This window comes from Oreochromis niloticus, linkage group LG6, assembly GCF_001858045.2.
Source record: "Oreochromis niloticus isolate F11D_XX linkage group LG6, O_niloticus_UMD_NMBU, whole genome shotgun sequence".
Lineage (NCBI taxonomy): Eukaryota > Metazoa > Chordata > Actinopteri > Cichliformes > Cichlidae > Oreochromis > Oreochromis niloticus.
The window spans coordinates 33,742,132-33,759,761 of NC_031971.2; the positions used below are offsets into that span (position 1 = coordinate 33,742,132).

At 40.8% G+C, this 17,630-nt stretch overlaps 1 protein-coding gene across 1 annotated transcript in view; it reads left to right on the plus strand.

The window, feature by feature from the left end:
• xylt1 (xylosyltransferase I) overlaps positions 1 to 17,630 on the plus strand; it is a 77,892-nt gene that overhangs the window by 5,355 nt on the left and 54,907 nt on the right.

Below are 17,630 nucleotides of genomic sequence, written 5' to 3' on the forward strand. Positions count from 1 at the left end.
ATTATTTAACAGTTCAAAGGGATAACAGCATCATGAAATTAAACACAAACAGCTGTTGAGAGTTAAACGTGAGGCCATTCTCTGTAAAAATAATTCAGCAGGTAGTGCCATTACAAAGAGGGCATCATGTGCAAACACTCTCCTTTGTTCATGTAGTTTTTTTACTCACTGTCCGGTAGGTTTCTACTATAGTTTACAAAAATCAGCAGCAATAATTTTGATAATTGTTTATTAGATCAACAAATTTATGCAACTGCATTTATTTTATTTATTTTCATTTTCTCACATATAAGAGTAAGAATGATGTGTTTCTTTTGTTCTGTTGGTTGGAGATGATGGTTGATCTCCATGTAAGATGATGACGCTGACGTTTTATTCAATCAACAATTAATGAAAAATCGAACTGATGAGATTAACGTCTGTAATGACAAGGCAGATGCTTATCAGACAAGCTTTGCAGCTTTTCCTTAATGGCCCTGTTTTGTTGGACAATAGGAATGAGAATCTACATGTTGTTCTCCCGTTTACCGAAAAACTGTCAAACGTGTCACTCCAAAATCGGGCTGAATTTTGGGGAGTCCATGAGGGTTAACACCAACTGCGGTAAACCCCTGAGAACTATATACCTGTCATTGATATTTTTTTTCATATTGCATTTGCATCTGCAGCTTATTAGTTAGTTAGCTAATGGGTGGCATGCTAATAACTACAACCACAGCAATGACATGAAGGACACAGTGACAAAGGGGACCGGGCTTTTGCCATAGAAAGTCCAAAGCTATGGGCAACCTGCCTTTTATTAATTTTTTTATTCACTTTTTATTTTTTAATTATTTCTGTATATATTATTTCTGTGAACCTTATAATCAAGTCTTTTTTAAAAAAAAACTTTTTTACTATAACAATTCAAGCTCATGTATTTTCTCAGCTGCATGAAAGCTAAATAAAAACTGGACTGTCAGTCCATTTCTACATGTGCTACCCAGCTATCAGTTGTTTACACAACTGCTTCCCAAGTGTTTTCATAGTACCTCAGCTAACTTTTACATTTTTTAAAAAAATATGGGAGTTGTTGATGTTACATCAGGTCAAGCGCACTTACATCCATATGTATTACTGTACACTCCATCAGGTTCTTCTTTTGCTGATAGTTCTTTTTTTTCCTGCAGTGCACACACAAAAAGTGTGAACTTCCTCCAAAAGCTATTTGAACTACAAAAGCTTTCTCCAGTCCTAAAGTGCTTTGTGAGTCTTTGTGTCCTGTGTGGATGCCGTTGTGTTGGTTATGTTTTCACTCATTTACACAGGTTTTCCCATAAATTTGAAAGGGATAAAGTTGAAAGAAAATCAGCTTTGGTGTCTCTCAGTGAACTCTCAGAGTGATGTGCCAACACATTAGACTCTGTATATGGATGCGTTTCTGTGTGTGATGTGCTCTGCTTGATGCCTTTGTGCGCCTCATCTGTAAAACTGCACAATCAAAGCTCATAACTACTGTTCATCTTGCTTCCGCCACGTCAACTCAAACAAAGCTCACTATTATCACTCATTACAGCTTTGTGTCAACACGACATTTGCATACACAGAAATCACTACACACCACAACTTCAGACCAGCCAACTCTCCTGCCTCAGTGTGACGTACCCCACCCCACCCCTCCGTCACCCACCCTGCCCTTCATCCTCCCATCATCCGTTGCCGGCGTTACAGATGGTTTCATTCCCCAACACATTAATAACGCATCATCCAAATGAATAAAGCTATATAATACCTAGCGTTGCCAATAATCCCATAGGTAAGAGGCTTAGCAGACAGCCTTGAGAGAGAGAGACAGAGAGACGAACTTTGGGGGGGTGAAATTAGATTTATCTAAAGCCGGGTATCCATGTTGATATTTAGCACAGAGTTTAAAGGCTGAACATAAACGCACATATACACGCACAAACGCTGGTTTGGACTAGAACCTCGCCATATGGAGGGATTATTATGCCAGTTGCTCAAAACTCTTGCTGTTTTTGAGTTTCAAGGTTATCCCTTTATAAAGATCTTTTGCTTTTTGAGTAAACAGTAAAGAGATGAGTGCCACCCACTGAAAAACTCAGATTACATATGTAAAAATGTTTTTTAAAAACACTGAACACTAGCACTGCTTAGAAAAACTTTTGTTTTGAGAAAACTGAATTTAAAGTCCCCGAAACCTTTTATATAACTCGTTTTCTTACAAGAAATGTCAGTCTGACAAAGCTAGATGTTTGAAGCTCAGTTAAACAAAAAAAAGTAATACATATTTCCATTCACAGTAATCAGAGATTAGCAAAACTCCTGTTGATTTTTATTCATTAATGCTTAATAAATGACAAAGTCTCGTGAGAGTCTTAGATGTAACTGAGAAATATTCTGCCAATTTCTTTACATGATCGTGGTTGATTGGCAATTTGCTGATTAATAAAAACAGGTGTGAGCATCTCTGAAGCAATGCTGTCTGAGAAAATAAACCTGATGATGACATACTGAGGTAATAAGCGTTATCTTAGTCTTTCTGATTTGATGTTTAAAAGCCTATTTTACATTTAGTTTGAAGAAAATTGGCCATTGAAAGACTAAACGCTCTCAGAATTTTTCTTTTTTAATATAAAAATCATCTTTGCCACCGGTGCACACAAACTGATGATTCTTTTTTGTCTCTTACAAATTTAGCCCAACTTTATGGAACTGCAAAAACATTTCTTGAGCGCTTTTAATATTTTGAGACAACATTTCAATTCCAGACCATGATTTGAATGTTTATTGACATAAGTTCAGTTTAATTCCTAATTGTGAGTTCAGTTTTTGATTGATTTAACAACTCATTTCTGCAACTCTGCAGCTGGTTTCTGCTAAAACACAAACTCAAGTAATCTTTATCTTTTTTCTAAAGGAACATACAGTAAGTGATTTGTTTTCCTCCTGGTGTAGGCTGTCAAGTAGGGAGACTTTACATGATGAGAAGCTGCAGGTCAGATTTTCTGTACTGGCACTCACGTCTCTTTTCTTGCTGATGTTTTGGCCTTGATGACATTGCACACTGCATATGTAGCATCTCTGCTGGATACCCTGCAGCATTCACCATGAATGAGCTTTTGCTGTGGCTCATTAAACAGTATGGAGATTGTTTCTCTTTTAGCCATAATGGTCACATCTTACTTAAGATGACAGTCTTGTCAATGAGGAAGCACATGACAGACTGTCCACTTCCCTTAAATCGTTGCAGCAACATGCAACACACTGGTCCACATGCAAAATGCAAATACACATTAACATGTAATCACGCCCACACGTACTAATGACACTGACAATGAGCCAGCGCCTTGCTATTTCCTCCTCAACATGCCATACACTAATCTCCATGTATTGTGTTATTGTAGTAAGACAGAGGGAGGGAGGATGACAGAAAGAGAAAAGAGCACATGGCGGTGTGGTGAAGACACAGGGTAAAGACATGATGGCTGGGTAGAGATAGGGCTATCCGGTCTGTCAGGGAAAGCTTTTGTCCTTCCAGTCCTGTAGAGCAAGAGAAGAAGAACTGACAGCAGTGCTTTTATTCCGCTTCCTCCTCCTCTTTTTTTTCTTCTTCTCACAACTGGAGCTGAATGCCAACAGCCCAGAAGACTTGTCTGCGTGATTAAGAGAGAAAGTCAGAGGGGAAAGAAAAGAGAGATAGAGACATGCAGAGAAAGAAAGACAGATATGTAAGACAGAAGAAAGCTGGAAGAAGAAATGTTGGATGGAAAAAAGAAAAGATAAACGTCTCATCCCTTCTACAAATCCGATGTCGACTCAAATCCCAGCGTAATCCTCTGGGGAACCCGGTTTGGTTTGAAGGCTTGTTAGTGTAGCTCGAGTCCCACTGGCAGAGATTGTATGGCTGGAGACCGTTTCTGGAAACTAACCTGATCCCAAATGGTCTCCACTCCTGCAGGGTTCAGGTCTGTAATTTTTCTCTCTGTTGGTGAAATTTAAGATTTAGTGGAAATCTGGTGCCAAGACAGTGATCAGCAGGTTTTATCAACCATAAATATATATAATAAGAGCTCTGATCTAGGATTAGACTGAGGAAGACGTTTGAAAGAATAATCTCAGCTTGATGTTTCGACACAACTCACTTGGTGTGACTCCACTGGTTTACTTCTTCACTCTGACTGATAAGTTGTTCCATTAGGATATTTCTTTGTATTACCCATGAATAAAATTCTAGCATGCAAGCTCCATGCATGCAATGGGGCAGTCACCTACCTGGTTTTGAAGGAAAGGTAAAAGAGGCTTTCCTTCAAACCCATTTTTTTCCTCACTTTAAATAATAAAAATGCAAGTAGGTAAATATTAAAGAACAACATCACATTATTTGCAAAATAATGCAAAAGTATGATTTAAATTCACCTATAAGTATCAGTATAATATGTATCCATCCATGTATTCTTCCACTTATCCAATTTAGAGTCGTGGGGGAGCTGGAGCCTATACCAACTGTTGTAGGGCCAAAGGTAGGGTACATTCTAGACAGATCGCTAATTTGTGACAGAGACAGATAAGACACACATAGAGACAGAAAACCCTTCATTCAATTTAGAATTACCAATTAATCTAATCCCCTGCATGTCTTTGGACTGGGAGAAAGCACAAGCACCCAAAAAGAATCCATGCACACATTGGGAAAACATGCAAACTCCACACAAAATAGATGGAAACCAAGGACTTCTCGCTATGAGGTAATAGTGCTAATCACCACATCACTGTGCTTCCTACCCCAAATCAGCCTTTTTTTTTCTTTTTCTTTTCTTGCTCTTGAATGCTTGACATACAAAGGCACAAACGACAGGATAAGAAACCCAAAGCTAAGTGAGCCAAAGTAATTAGGACACAATTAGGGAATTAGAGAAATGAATGAGACAGGAAGTACTATGATTAACAAAATAAAACAGGAAATGCCAAACACAGTAACAAACAGCACACTTTGAAGCAGGAAGACACAGAAAACTGGAAAGGCCAGAAGGGTTAAACACTAAGAAACGTGAAGGAGGAGAAGTATAAAATCAACACGAGATCATAAACACAACAAAAACCAAACTAGGACTATTATTTGGGTTAGTTTTTTCTCTCCTCATAAGTATCCCAGTTTAAGCTTGAGCTTAGTCTCCAACAGCTCCCAAGGTAAATACCATTTCCTGTTTAACTGCGTTCACCAGCTAGTTATGGTTGGGCCCGTGGCAAGTAGAGTCATACATTCAGCAGAGCTGAAACCTGAAAACCTGCTGGGTTTGGAAATCAAGTTGACTGTATCAAGCAGTCAAGAAAAAAATAGCTGAAAATGCTCAAATATGGTGTGATGGGTGTAACTGAGTCACGTTTAGTCACAAATAGGAGAACAGTCATTACAAAGCCGAGGGATTAAAAAACAGTTAAAGGCATTTGAAAAGCACATAAATCTAGATATAAAATTAAAAATCCACAAAGGAGTTACTGGATAGTCAAATGTTTGGGTGAAGCCTTAGTTGTATTAATTCAACAATATTCTGAACATTATTCAGATTGCACAGAGTGGTTTAATTAATCTCTTACATATAAATATTTATAAGAGCAGCATTAAAGATACATTAAGGATATGTTAGATTAAAAGTAATGTGGTCAGATTACACCAACATAAAGCGGTTATCTCCTGTGATAAAATCATAAAATGTGGCAGTGTTTGACAGAACATGTAGGTTTATTGCCAAGGTGACATTAAGTAATCCCTCACCATGAAGTCAACTGTAACAGTTCAGCTGAAGCTGCCCTTGCTGTAGGGTAGCCACTGTACAGGAAAATCTCAGGTACACTAGAGACAGCAGGGATGCACCGGTAGATGCAAACACCTACATAAAATGCCTACATGTGCATACACACTCCCACACACTCTTCAGTGTCCCTTCTGTGCTAAAGGCACGCAACAGCAGAATGCATAAAATCATTAAAATGGTCTCTGTCCTGAATCACAAAAACACTCACACATGCAATCTGCCTCTCACAGACGTACACACCCCTACTGCATGGACACAAAGGTTTTCATCATTCTGCTTTCTCCCTTGGCTCATGCATAACATACACACACTTTGGGAGTAAATAAAATTATAAAGCACCACCTGAATAGCTGCTCTTCAGTATTCATATTAAAGCACCGGGAACAGCCGGAGAGCTGGTACCCATTACTGAACAGGTGTTTTCTCCATCAGCAGCGCATTTAGATCCTGTCTGTCCTTCCTGTCTGCTTCCACTCTGCCGAACACTTTAAGTGCAGAGCTCATGAGATTTCGACGCAGACGCTCCCATATTTTTACCATTCTCCTTAAATACTCCCTCAGTCTCCTCATACCACTCTTTCACTCCCCGGTCGTCCTCTCCTGCCTCCTCTTCTTCTCCCTTCTCAAGTGGGGATGTCTTACCGCACTGCTGAGTCGTTCTCTGGTCCTCCAGACGCCGCAGGCCTCCCAAATCAGCTTCAATGAGGAGCCCTGCAGAGGCTGTCGCTGCCGGGGAGAAATTGCGGTGTAATTGAGCTGCGTGATAATAATACGTTCTTCTCTCTGATTTCCTACCAGCGGTGAATCATCAACACCATCATCATCATGCCATCACATCAGCAACGCTCCGCAGACGCTTCCACACTGCCACCGCCTGAGTTGACCTGCTCTTTCACTAGATTCTCTTTCTTGTCGATTGCTCTCGTTCCACTTATTTTATTCCCATTTCCTCTCGCTTTTACTTTCCCTCACTTTGTGCTCTCCACTACTCACCCTTCTCATCTGTCTCCAGCTATACTTCCAGTTTCTGTTCCACTTCATTGGATACAGGGCCTCAGAGGTATAGAGAAATTACACTACAAAAAAAAAAAAAGAAAAAAAAAAGCATGTATATGTGTGAGCAGGAAGCAGGGGGCAAAGGAAGAGAAGTTAATTAGGAAGTGTGATTGTGCAAGCGTAATATCAAACACATTTTTGGCTACATACTACATAAAGCATTCATGATTCTATTTCAGTAAGCAGGGAAGCCTGGTCATTTTTTCACAATAGCACTTAACAATTAGCTCGAGTGTTGCATGTTTTTCACTCTCAAGACCCGAGCTCACGTGTATGAGTTATGCTGTATGTATAACGGCCTCTGTGTTTCCTGCAATGGCAGTTACAGGGAGTTTGCTAAAGGTGAAAGACTGGGTATGTCTGCATATCAAAGAAAGGGAGAGGTAAGGTTAATCCATACACATGCACTTTGTTGTAAAAGAGAAAAAGAGAAGTTAAAGAATTTGCAGGTTTTAGACTTGCGTGTGTTTGTGTTTATATGTGTGTTTGAGCAGGAGTAGAGTTTACACATGGCTTTCAGTGCTTTAAGCATCCTCAGGAGAATTGGCTTTCCATAGAGGAGAACCACTAGGAAAATCATTGACTGCTTATTGGTGTCAGCACTCTGCTAGTGTTTGTGTGTATGAGCTCAAACAGAGAACAATGCTGCTCTTTTTTCCTCTCGCGTGCCCCTCCAAATAGCCAGCCTAACTGAGATTTTCTTCTTTTTTTTCTTTGTCCTCAAGTTTCTTTGCTTAATTGCCGTGGCAACTAGGCCTACAAGAACAATTTTATACAATTCTCAGTTTAATTGGTGTATAGATGATACCTCTTGTTTTTAGAGGTTTTGTCTGGGCAGAGCTTCTGTGGGGCTTAAAAGGAAGTACACCGATCCTGGCGTATACATTGGATGGATAATTTTCAGCGTGTGACCAAGTTGGCATGTTTATTCATATTAGGCTCGTGCACATTCGCTCCAGAGGTATATAGACTGCGCAGATATAATTTTCTTAACTGCTGAGAAAGAGATTTGGTCAAGGCAATTATAATTCAGCCAGGGCATGTCTGCTTGCTTAGCACTCAAGTCTATTTGCCTAAAAGACACAAATGACTGCAATTTAACAGCAATAGAGGAGGACTGTAATGAGTTGGTAACTATTTGCCTGATGTGAGTGTGTTGCTGTAAGGTACAAAGAACAATCAGAGGCATAGAACTGTATTTTCCCTGGCATTATGTCCAGTGGCAGTGAGGGAGATTAATAAGCAGGATTATTAGCTTCTCTAAATTATTGTGCGTTTTTTGCTAGACCTTCTGTGCATATTACATTGCTGAAATTATTCCTGCACAATCCTGTTTAACCAAAAATTTCAAAATTGTCATATGTGCTAAATAGATAATAGCATGTTTATGAGTGAAGGATTTTGTTACCTGTGAATAAAGCCTGGCTATCTGTTTCTCCCAGTATACAGTCTGCTTAATCTTTTCTTTTTATAACTCAAGAGCAAGAAAATTCATAAGCAGATCTTCCAAAAATGTCAAACTATTCCTTGGAAATTGCCATGCTGGTTTTGATCATCCTTGTTTGTGTTTTGTTGGTGTTTATGGTAGTCCATGTCCACAAATGCATTATGTCATTTTCTGGGTTTTGGTGCAAGGATGTTGCAAGAATGTCAAAGTTACTTACTAGAGCAGTTTAGGATAAGTCCACTTTTTTTCCCCCTGCTGCCTTGACACTGGCAATTTTAAGACGAGAGCAACAAGTGAGACTTTATCTGCTACTACTTCACATGATCCCCTCTAGCATGTTCCTTATCAGCAGATGGAGGCTGCTCATTTAGGTCATGGAGATTTTAATGCTCAAATTTTCCATTATACCAAGCACCATCTGCTAATAAGGATTGCTTAATATTGTCAAAAAGCAGCAGAATATGTAGGTAGGTAAGAGGACCTTGAAATTAAGCTGTAGTTTGAACAGGACCTCCAGGGCTGAAAAATGAATGGAAGTGCTACAGAAACTACAGTTTCTGGAGTGGCCACTTGTCGCTGGCTCAAAAAGTAAGGTAATCCTCTTAGATGTCCACCAATACAACATTAAAAAGTACGCTTACAACCAAGGCAGTTGTAGTTTTGCTCTCTATAGCCAATGTTACCCTTAATACCAACTGTGAAGGGAAGTAGCTTTTACATCACACCCAATAAAAGTTGCAGTATTAGGTGTGTGGCCGTGACTTACAGGTAGATGCAGTGCACTGCAGTGGTTTCTGTCTTTTAGGTGCAGTTTATCCCACATTTAAACAGGAAAGAATGAAAGCGCAACAGTTTTAATATGCACAAACAAACTTACGTGAAAGTCGATATTCACACTGATGAGAATGCAGTCATCAAAAAGGTGAAACCGAGTTAGGTTTTTCCACCCTAATTTGTGTCATTTGTATAAACGCAAAGAGTGAGTTAGCTTTCCACAACAAATGTGAGAACAAAATGTTTTTTGCAGTTTGCTTCTACATAGTAAAGCGACAACATGTTATAGGTCGCTGCATTCCTCAGTTATATCTTTTTCTGTGCCCAATAGGAAGAGTAAGAACATAATCCCAGAGAAAGTACATGCACTGTAAATTATAAATGCAGTGTGTGGTAAGCGTCAGAGAGATGCCCGAGATCTCACTGTTTGTTACTTGTAAGGCCTGTCAGTGTGTGCTGCATACTATATATATCATGTACAGAAAACCTGCACCTTATTATGTTTGATGGATGAGAGTTTGTGAATTTATCATACCCCTGAGTATGCGCACGTTAAGGATGTATGTGGGTAGGTGGATGCAGCGTTGAACATCAGAGGTCAGGGAAAGCGTTAGTCCTCACTTGATATGTTCGTGTGCGTCTGTGTGTGTCTGTGTGTGTGTGTGTGTTCATGTCATGCTCTGCATGTCGTCTCAGCCTCCAGCTGACTCGTGATTCAGAGGACACAGGCTGCGTGCCATGCACTGTCTTTGACCCTTTCCTATAGCAGCTGTTAATATAACGCTGCAGCTGTGTGTATATTTTCGTTGTAATGCTAGTAAATAGGGTAAATGGGGCTAAATATGTATATTTGCCACATACTTGTCACAATTAGTTTGTACTCATTGTGAATGATATGTGCATATTTTGCTCCTTTCCATATCAGTGTACAGCTGTGTGTATTTAGTGCCTGCTGGGTCACCCCAGGCACTCTACGCTCTTGCCAATGCCCTGCTTTGGCTCCCAGGGGCCCCAGAGGATTTTTGCTGGGATATGTTGACAAATTGATACTGCCGGACTGGCTAACTGCTTCTACTGTGGTTGGCACCGGCTGCGATGTACTCTGAATACCAAGCGACCATGAGCCGTAAGCACTTTCTTCTGTCGCTTTGTTTCCTACAAATACGCACATAAACAACATGACATCGCTGAGCAAACCCTGACTTTCAGATGGACCCAGCTTGAGGAAAAAGCTCCAAATCCAGACTAAAATCTGGATCAAAAACTTAATCCTCAGCTCTGGGGTATCTTATCTGACTCGCTCTGGGGTATGGCTTTGGACCATTGCTCCCTTCCTCATTGCACTCCCTCTCTCTCTTTCCCACTCTCCCTTGTTCTCTTATTTCTCTCCAGCTTACACTCTCAAATTTTGGACAGCTGTTTCACGATGTGAAAAAGGGGGAAGAAGCTTTAATTTTGCCAATAATGCCTCAGTCTGTGCATCTGCTATGTCGGAGTGATTAGAGCAGCAGAAGCTGTCTTTACTATGGTGACAAGCCCATATGGTTTCCGTATGTACTAGTAGGCATTAGGCTAGATCTGTCACTTTCTATTAGAATTTGTTTTGCATGGTAATAGAATCATTAAATCTCTCCACAATACAGTGGATAAAGGCAATGTTTGCACATTTTGGTCTTTGATATTCTTTGGCACTCTGTTCAGTCTTATCACTGTCTGTTCACTGTGTTTTTGTACACTTGTATACTTCTGTATGCTGGATTACTGGGAAGCACTTTGGGTCAGCTCCTGTTGTTTTTCAGTGTATTTTAAGCGACTTGATTTGGTTGGAGGGCAATAAATGCCCCAAACAACAATGCAAAGGTCTGTGGGTTAATCCAAATTATGTTTGTGTCTGCTTAGGGAGGATAGTGGCCAGTGATTTGGTCAGTAAGTGACAGATTTTTCTTTGTGCTTTTTTAGAGTTTGGAACTCTTAAATCTAATCCCCTGAACACATACAAACATCCAACACATGGATACAAAGCAGTCTTTAGATTCATAGTGTGGCTGAACCCAGTGAACCTAGGCTATCCCTGCACTCTTAAGTAAAAGTACTCGCTGCATCGCATTCACACACACATGCACACAGGAGGCTCTGTGTGGCTCTTTAAACACTTTCCTCTCGGAAAGAGGGAGTGTAGCTCCCGACTGGTTTCGGTTTGCCACACAGTGCATCACTGTAGCTGGCTAGCGGAGCCTTCGGCTTCTGGTCCTTCAGTTGTACCAAGAATCAGCTATCCCCCACCACTTGCCAAGGCTAACCACATAATTACTTGTCTGGCAGAATCTCTTCGAAACGGAGTGCAGAGACACAATTCGAGCTGCAAAGAGCTGCTTTAGCTGAACCCTCGAGCACATGAGACAACAAGGCTAGAGCTCAGCCTTTATAGCCCTCACTGTGTGGTGGAGATAGAGCAGGCTTTCTCAGCTTATCTCTCTTAGAAGGTCATGTATTAGCAATCTTTGGGCCTTGTAGCTCTGTTTCATTCTTATGGATCAGCACTGAGTGCAGTCAACAGCGTAACAGTTTGAAGTGCTCCGAGTTGTGGTAGGAAAGTCTGATTGGTGGTGGTTGGACTGTGGTAGATCAGGATTTGGCAGGCATTCCTCTAGAGGACTGTGTCTCTAAATCAGAGTACCAGAATCGACCAAACAAACTCTGCAAAATGATTAAAGTATTTTTATTTAGTTAGTAATTTAAAACTTTGTTTTCATGGTAATGTCAGGTGTGTATTTATTTATCTGTGTGGCTGAGTGTACAGATGTCTGTGTCTTTTCATAACTACAAGTGTGCAAGTGGATATGGAAGACTTGAATTTCCCCTGGCTATATCCCAAATCCATAACAGGAAAAGAAGCAGCAGACAAAACTAAGCCAGGAAATTCTTAAATCCAAAGTCTCACAGTGCAGTCAGTCCTTATGTTTTTTCCTGAGAGTGAGAATACAACTGTAAGGAATACAAGACCCAAAAGAACTTCCTTAGTGGGTCAACTAAATGAGTTTTTATATTTAATTCACCTTTCTCTGCTTGAAAATGCAGCATTTCAGTTATATTAAGTGTAGCATGAGTGATATGACCCTGATACTCAGAAACGAGATAAGAAAGGAGTATCAAAAGGCCATCAAGCCAAAGTTGGATTTTAATATTAACAATAAACAAATCGTTACTAGATCAATAATCTAATTACTCACTAGCTAGCTAGCTAGATAGAAGAGGTAAGTCCCAAACAAGTCCCCTGTCCTCCCGACTCTCAGCGTGGAATTCCAGTCTGACCGTACGGAGATTTTTTAAGCTTTTAAACCATCTCTTAGCATCATGGTACACCAGCGTGTTTACTGCATTAAAAATTCTTAATGACCTCAATGGAGGGACCCATATCTGGTGTGGACATTCACAGAATGAATGTCGAAACCAGTTTAAAACTGCTTTCATGTGGTTATGATTATAACATCTCTCATCTCTTTCTCTGCAATTCCTAATTACAGTTTATTGACTTATGTGCCATGCATCTTATCACTCGACCAAAACATCACCCGAAACACGAGTGGCAATAGACAAAACAGCCGCACACACTACCAAAACTACAAGTGACGGTCGCATGGAGACATTTTACCACGACCTAACAGTCACCATACCAAACAGTCATCTGTCAGCGTGGTGTTTTAGGGCACTTACTCCTACTGACTGATCATTAAAGAGAATTGCAACCAGAAGAGAACTGTCTCTGTTCTGTGTTAGGCTCCTTCAGCAAAGCACTTAAGTCGCAGTATATGTCCTGCTGCGCCACTGGAAAACGTGGTAAGGATTTTGCCTTGTCAGATGCTTTGCAGAAAAGTAATTTCCTCTTGTTTCCATTGAGGCTGGAGATAAGCCAGAACTCCTGCCACACTCAGAAACAACTTACAGATTATACAGAACATATTTTCTCTTATAGTAGAGAACAAAAAAACTCTCAGAGTACAACTACACAGAGAGAGAGAGAGAGGTGTGCAGAGTGCTGGGAGCCATAGGAACTTTGTATAAGGTCTCAAGGAGACGCTTATGCAAAATATGATCTCACGCCTCCACACACACTGCAGACACTAACCTACATTAACATATATAAGCACATATACAGCACAGACCATAGCCATTTTAAAGTTGACGGAAGCACTTCAACTGTTTTTTCCCCACTAATCTTTACAGTTTTTTCTAATACATAAATACCGCGGAGACATTTCTTTATTTAAACCCACTTTTTTAAAATGTATTTCCACAATTCAATTATGTATTTACCTCTGCTGTATTTACTTTTGGCAGCAGCAGGATTTGGTCGGAAAACTACCGTACATCATTAGTGAGATAACCCACTAAGCAAAACTGACAAGTACGAAAAAGGAAATGAAAGGAGAGAGAACGAGAGAAGAAGCAGGCAAATGACAAATATGATGAAATAAAAAAGTTTTTCGGAATAACGCTGCGTGGGAGGAGATTTGGAGTGACCTAATTAAAATGTTGGAATCCTGAGAGGAATAAATTAAGAAAATGTCAGTTAGGCTGAGCCGGAGGAGGAGAGATTAAGAGGCGCAAGCTCATATACTGTCTGATTTCTGCTCTTCTCCTCTTTTATCACTGCTGCACGGGAACATTGGTCTTTAATGACAACACAGTGAGCTGTTGTTGTCTCAGTATTAACTGCTGGAGTGTATGGAGAGAAGTTTCAGTGGCGCATAAGAAAAAGAAGGATGCTGCAGATGCAGAAGGGGTTAAGGTGTCATGAAAAAATCAGTTGAATAGGCTGTAACTCATCTGACATGAGTGATGTTCTGTTCTTTAAACTATCTGAGAAAACTGTGAAATAAAAATGAAAAGAAAGGAGACAGAATGCTACAAGCATCAACAAAATAGTCCCACCTTGCAGTTTAAGCAGCTTAAGTTTCCACATCATTACAGCACAGCAGTCACTGGTCTATAAGCATCATCTCGCTACCGTCCAGGATATGTTCCCTCTGTGAGAAAGCTCCCTCCATACGGGCCTCGCCTTTTTCTGCTGTGCCGGACAGGATGGGACCATACGGGTGCTGTCGGACTGCACGGATCGCGTCTTAGAGCAGATGACAGCGATGGTAATGTGTCAATTGTCAACACGGGGGGAGAGAGATGGCATGAACAACGAGAGGGAGCCCAAGAGGAGGAAGGGAGGAGAAGGAAGAAAGGACAGCTGGTACCAAGATTGGTGTTAGTTAAGGATGACTAAGTGACATGTTGACAAGAGACTGATAAGAGGACTCCATGGAACAAAGATGAAAAAGGCAAGTATCAGTAAGCCTCTGATGCCAGTGTGCTTCCATAAAGTACAAGATCTTTGATTCTACTTCCCTTTGAAGTGATCCGTGGAAATAACACCATGTGGCATGCATTAATTTCAGCACTGGGTGGAAAAAAAGATCAAGTCAGGCGCAGCATCCCTAATGCTGAGGCTTCACAATCTTCATTGACTTGCACAGCTACGGTAATTTCCATGTGCTTTGACAACATTACACCCGCGTGCATCCTCACACTGTTTGGGCAATAAGAACTCACTTTATTTTCAATTGCAATCAATTCTGAGAGCTGGATTCGATAAAAGTTTGAACAATGAAAAACTTCTGCTCCGAAAAGGATGTTATATCTAATCTATTGGGCAATAATCGCTTGCAAATGAACAGCAGTTTCAGTTTACATTTTCAAGCAAGCTGAAATGAAAGTAAATTACCCCCCAACACTTGTGCGCCACACTCCAGCACTCAGCCCGGCACTGTGTAATCCATGCATGGAGTGTTTGTTCAGAAAGCATCTATTTCACTGCTGTGCGCCACAACAACATCACCAGGTCATTTGTTTCAATCTAACAAGAGATGGTTACAACAGAGTAGGAGGGTAGTTTTTTTCCCCCTTCTCTCAATTTCTCCCCAAAACTCATGTCAGCTGGAGGAGGCTTTACATAATTTCTGTCATCATCACTTACCACAACCTCAAATCTCCTGTAGACTGTTAGGTGTGTGGTGCTCTGCTCAACTTTACAGCAGCAGCAGCAGCAGCAGGGTCGGGACTGGTAGTTATTGGTGATACTGTTACAATGGCTGTGGGGCTACACTCCACTTAAGCTGTCACGCCTGTAATAAACAGCAGATTTCAGTGTGAAGAAGCTCATCTGTGGGTGTGTGAGAGTCTGAGAGAGAAAAATAGAGGGTAAGCTGAAGTGTAACACGGCACACACAGTACCTAACAGGAAAACCACTGTCTGACCATTGTGGGCTCAGGTGTCATCCGCATCGGCCACAACAATTGATCGCTTTTGTCCCGTGGAACGTGTCAACCAACACAACATGTTAGCGACAAATAAGACGAGACAAAATAAGAAAGGATACTGTTGTCTTATTGGGGTCATAATGGCACACTAGGCATGCATTTGCCAAATCAAATAGGTGTCTTTATTTATGTGGTTTGTTTTTTTGAACCACCGTTTTGTCCGATCAACAACCCCTATGTGTTATTACCAGGAAATATCACCCCACTGCACATCACTGAAGAAAGTGTACGAAAAGCTTTCATTTTATTAGCTCCAGCAGAACTTTTGAATACACCAAACAAGGAGTTGTCGTCAGACTATGCAGGGATTTATTCACAGAACGACTGAGCAAATGGATTTTTCAAATGCACTTTCATGTGCAGAATCTGCTTTTTGTGAAGGCTCCTGCTCCGTAGGTTGATTTGGATTTACTGGGTTTATTTAATATTCTGCAATCTGTTCTGGTTCATTTTGGTGTCGGAGTGTGAGTGGGTGGTCTCGCGTGTCCCTTGCTTGTCTCTGGCGTCAGCACCTTACAACACTGCACTACGTCCTTACACAATTACGCTGCCGACACTGCGGATTACTACGCTTCATGTGCCCCTCTTGTTTCTGATAAATATTCATTCTTTGCTAACATTTTGCGTGACCCATTTTTGTCACAGACCATTAGCTGGTTTATGAAATTTTGAAGACAAAGTATTGGCTTTGAGCTAAAACTTTAAAAAGGTATAAAACAGAAGAAGAACAAAAACTGTGAGCTGTTGTGAGGGGTGTATATGCCACGAGTGCAAAGTCCAGATGGGAGTCGTAACTGTATGTCACCCATATTACACTAGCAGCTGATAAAAACAATCATAAATAAAAATGAATGCATCAGATTTGCCACAGCAATGAGGTGTCGTGATTTATGAGTTACAAGTGCTCAATTAATTTTGTAATCTTGTCCTGCTGAATATGTTAACATGACTGTACTTAAAGAAGCACTTATTCACATTTTATTTAGCAGAAACGTCATACTAATGAGGTTCAGTGCTGTTTGATCATGATGATGATGATGTTGTCTGGCAGAGCTCAGAAAGTTTTTCTTCCCCCCACTAATATTTTTTAATCATTTTCTCTCATTTGCACATTTCCCTGCATGTTTTTCTCTCCTGCTGTACATCTGTGTCTCATTTGTTTCTTTTTTAGTTTCCTGCTCATGTGTTTTTTTCCCCCCTTTCACTTATTTTCACACACTAGCTCTGTCGCCTCAGCACTTCTCACACTGCGTGTGTCTTCTGCACGGGGTGTGTGCGTGTGTGTGTGTGTGTGTGTTTCTTTTCGTAGTGACATTTCCGTGCCAGGTGTGACAAATGGCAGGCAGAGAGGAAACATTTATTCCCTGTGGTGAGCTTAATTAGCCTATCAGCTAAGCCTTGGCACCAGCTTGTTTTGAAAACCACACAAACACACACACACACATGCACGCATGAAAGGATGCACACGCTTATATCCTCAAGTAAGGATCACCAACAAGTGCACATGTAGGCATGCACACAGCACACATACAGCAGACAAATCACTTCAGTATATGAACTGCACAGATAATTGGACAGTACAATTATATGATGTCTAAATCACTGCTCCAGTCCATATTTTTCCTCTCTGACTTTACATCCAGAGGGACTCAGTTGTAGCCAACCTCATCTTTTCTCTATTAAAAGGTTAAATCATTTACAAATTATAGCTCTCTTCTAGCCATTAGCATATGGTGGGTGTGTAGAGGCCATACAAGGCCAGCAGGAAAGGCTAGAGGAGAGACAGTGAAGAAAAAGCCTGTGTGTCCCTGCTGTGTGCGAGTTTGTGTATCATGGTCAGTGGAGTTTTACATCACATATCCATCTGCGTGTATCTTTGTGTTCATATGTGCATGTGTGGAAACATCTGTCCATGACAAAATGTACATCTGCAGCTGGGACGGGGGCGATGAAGGAATCCTGGTGTCCAGCAACCCCTCTGTTAAGAAAGATGGCTGTAACACACTGCTGCTAATTACACACACACACACACACACACAAGCTCATAAATGTGCTTTCAACTAAATGAGCGGTGTCTGAGGGCTTTTCTTTGTCTCTTCTGTCCTCAATCTGTGGACAAATTACAGACATTATTGGCTGCAAAAGAGACTCCCTGTCTACCTCCATCTTTA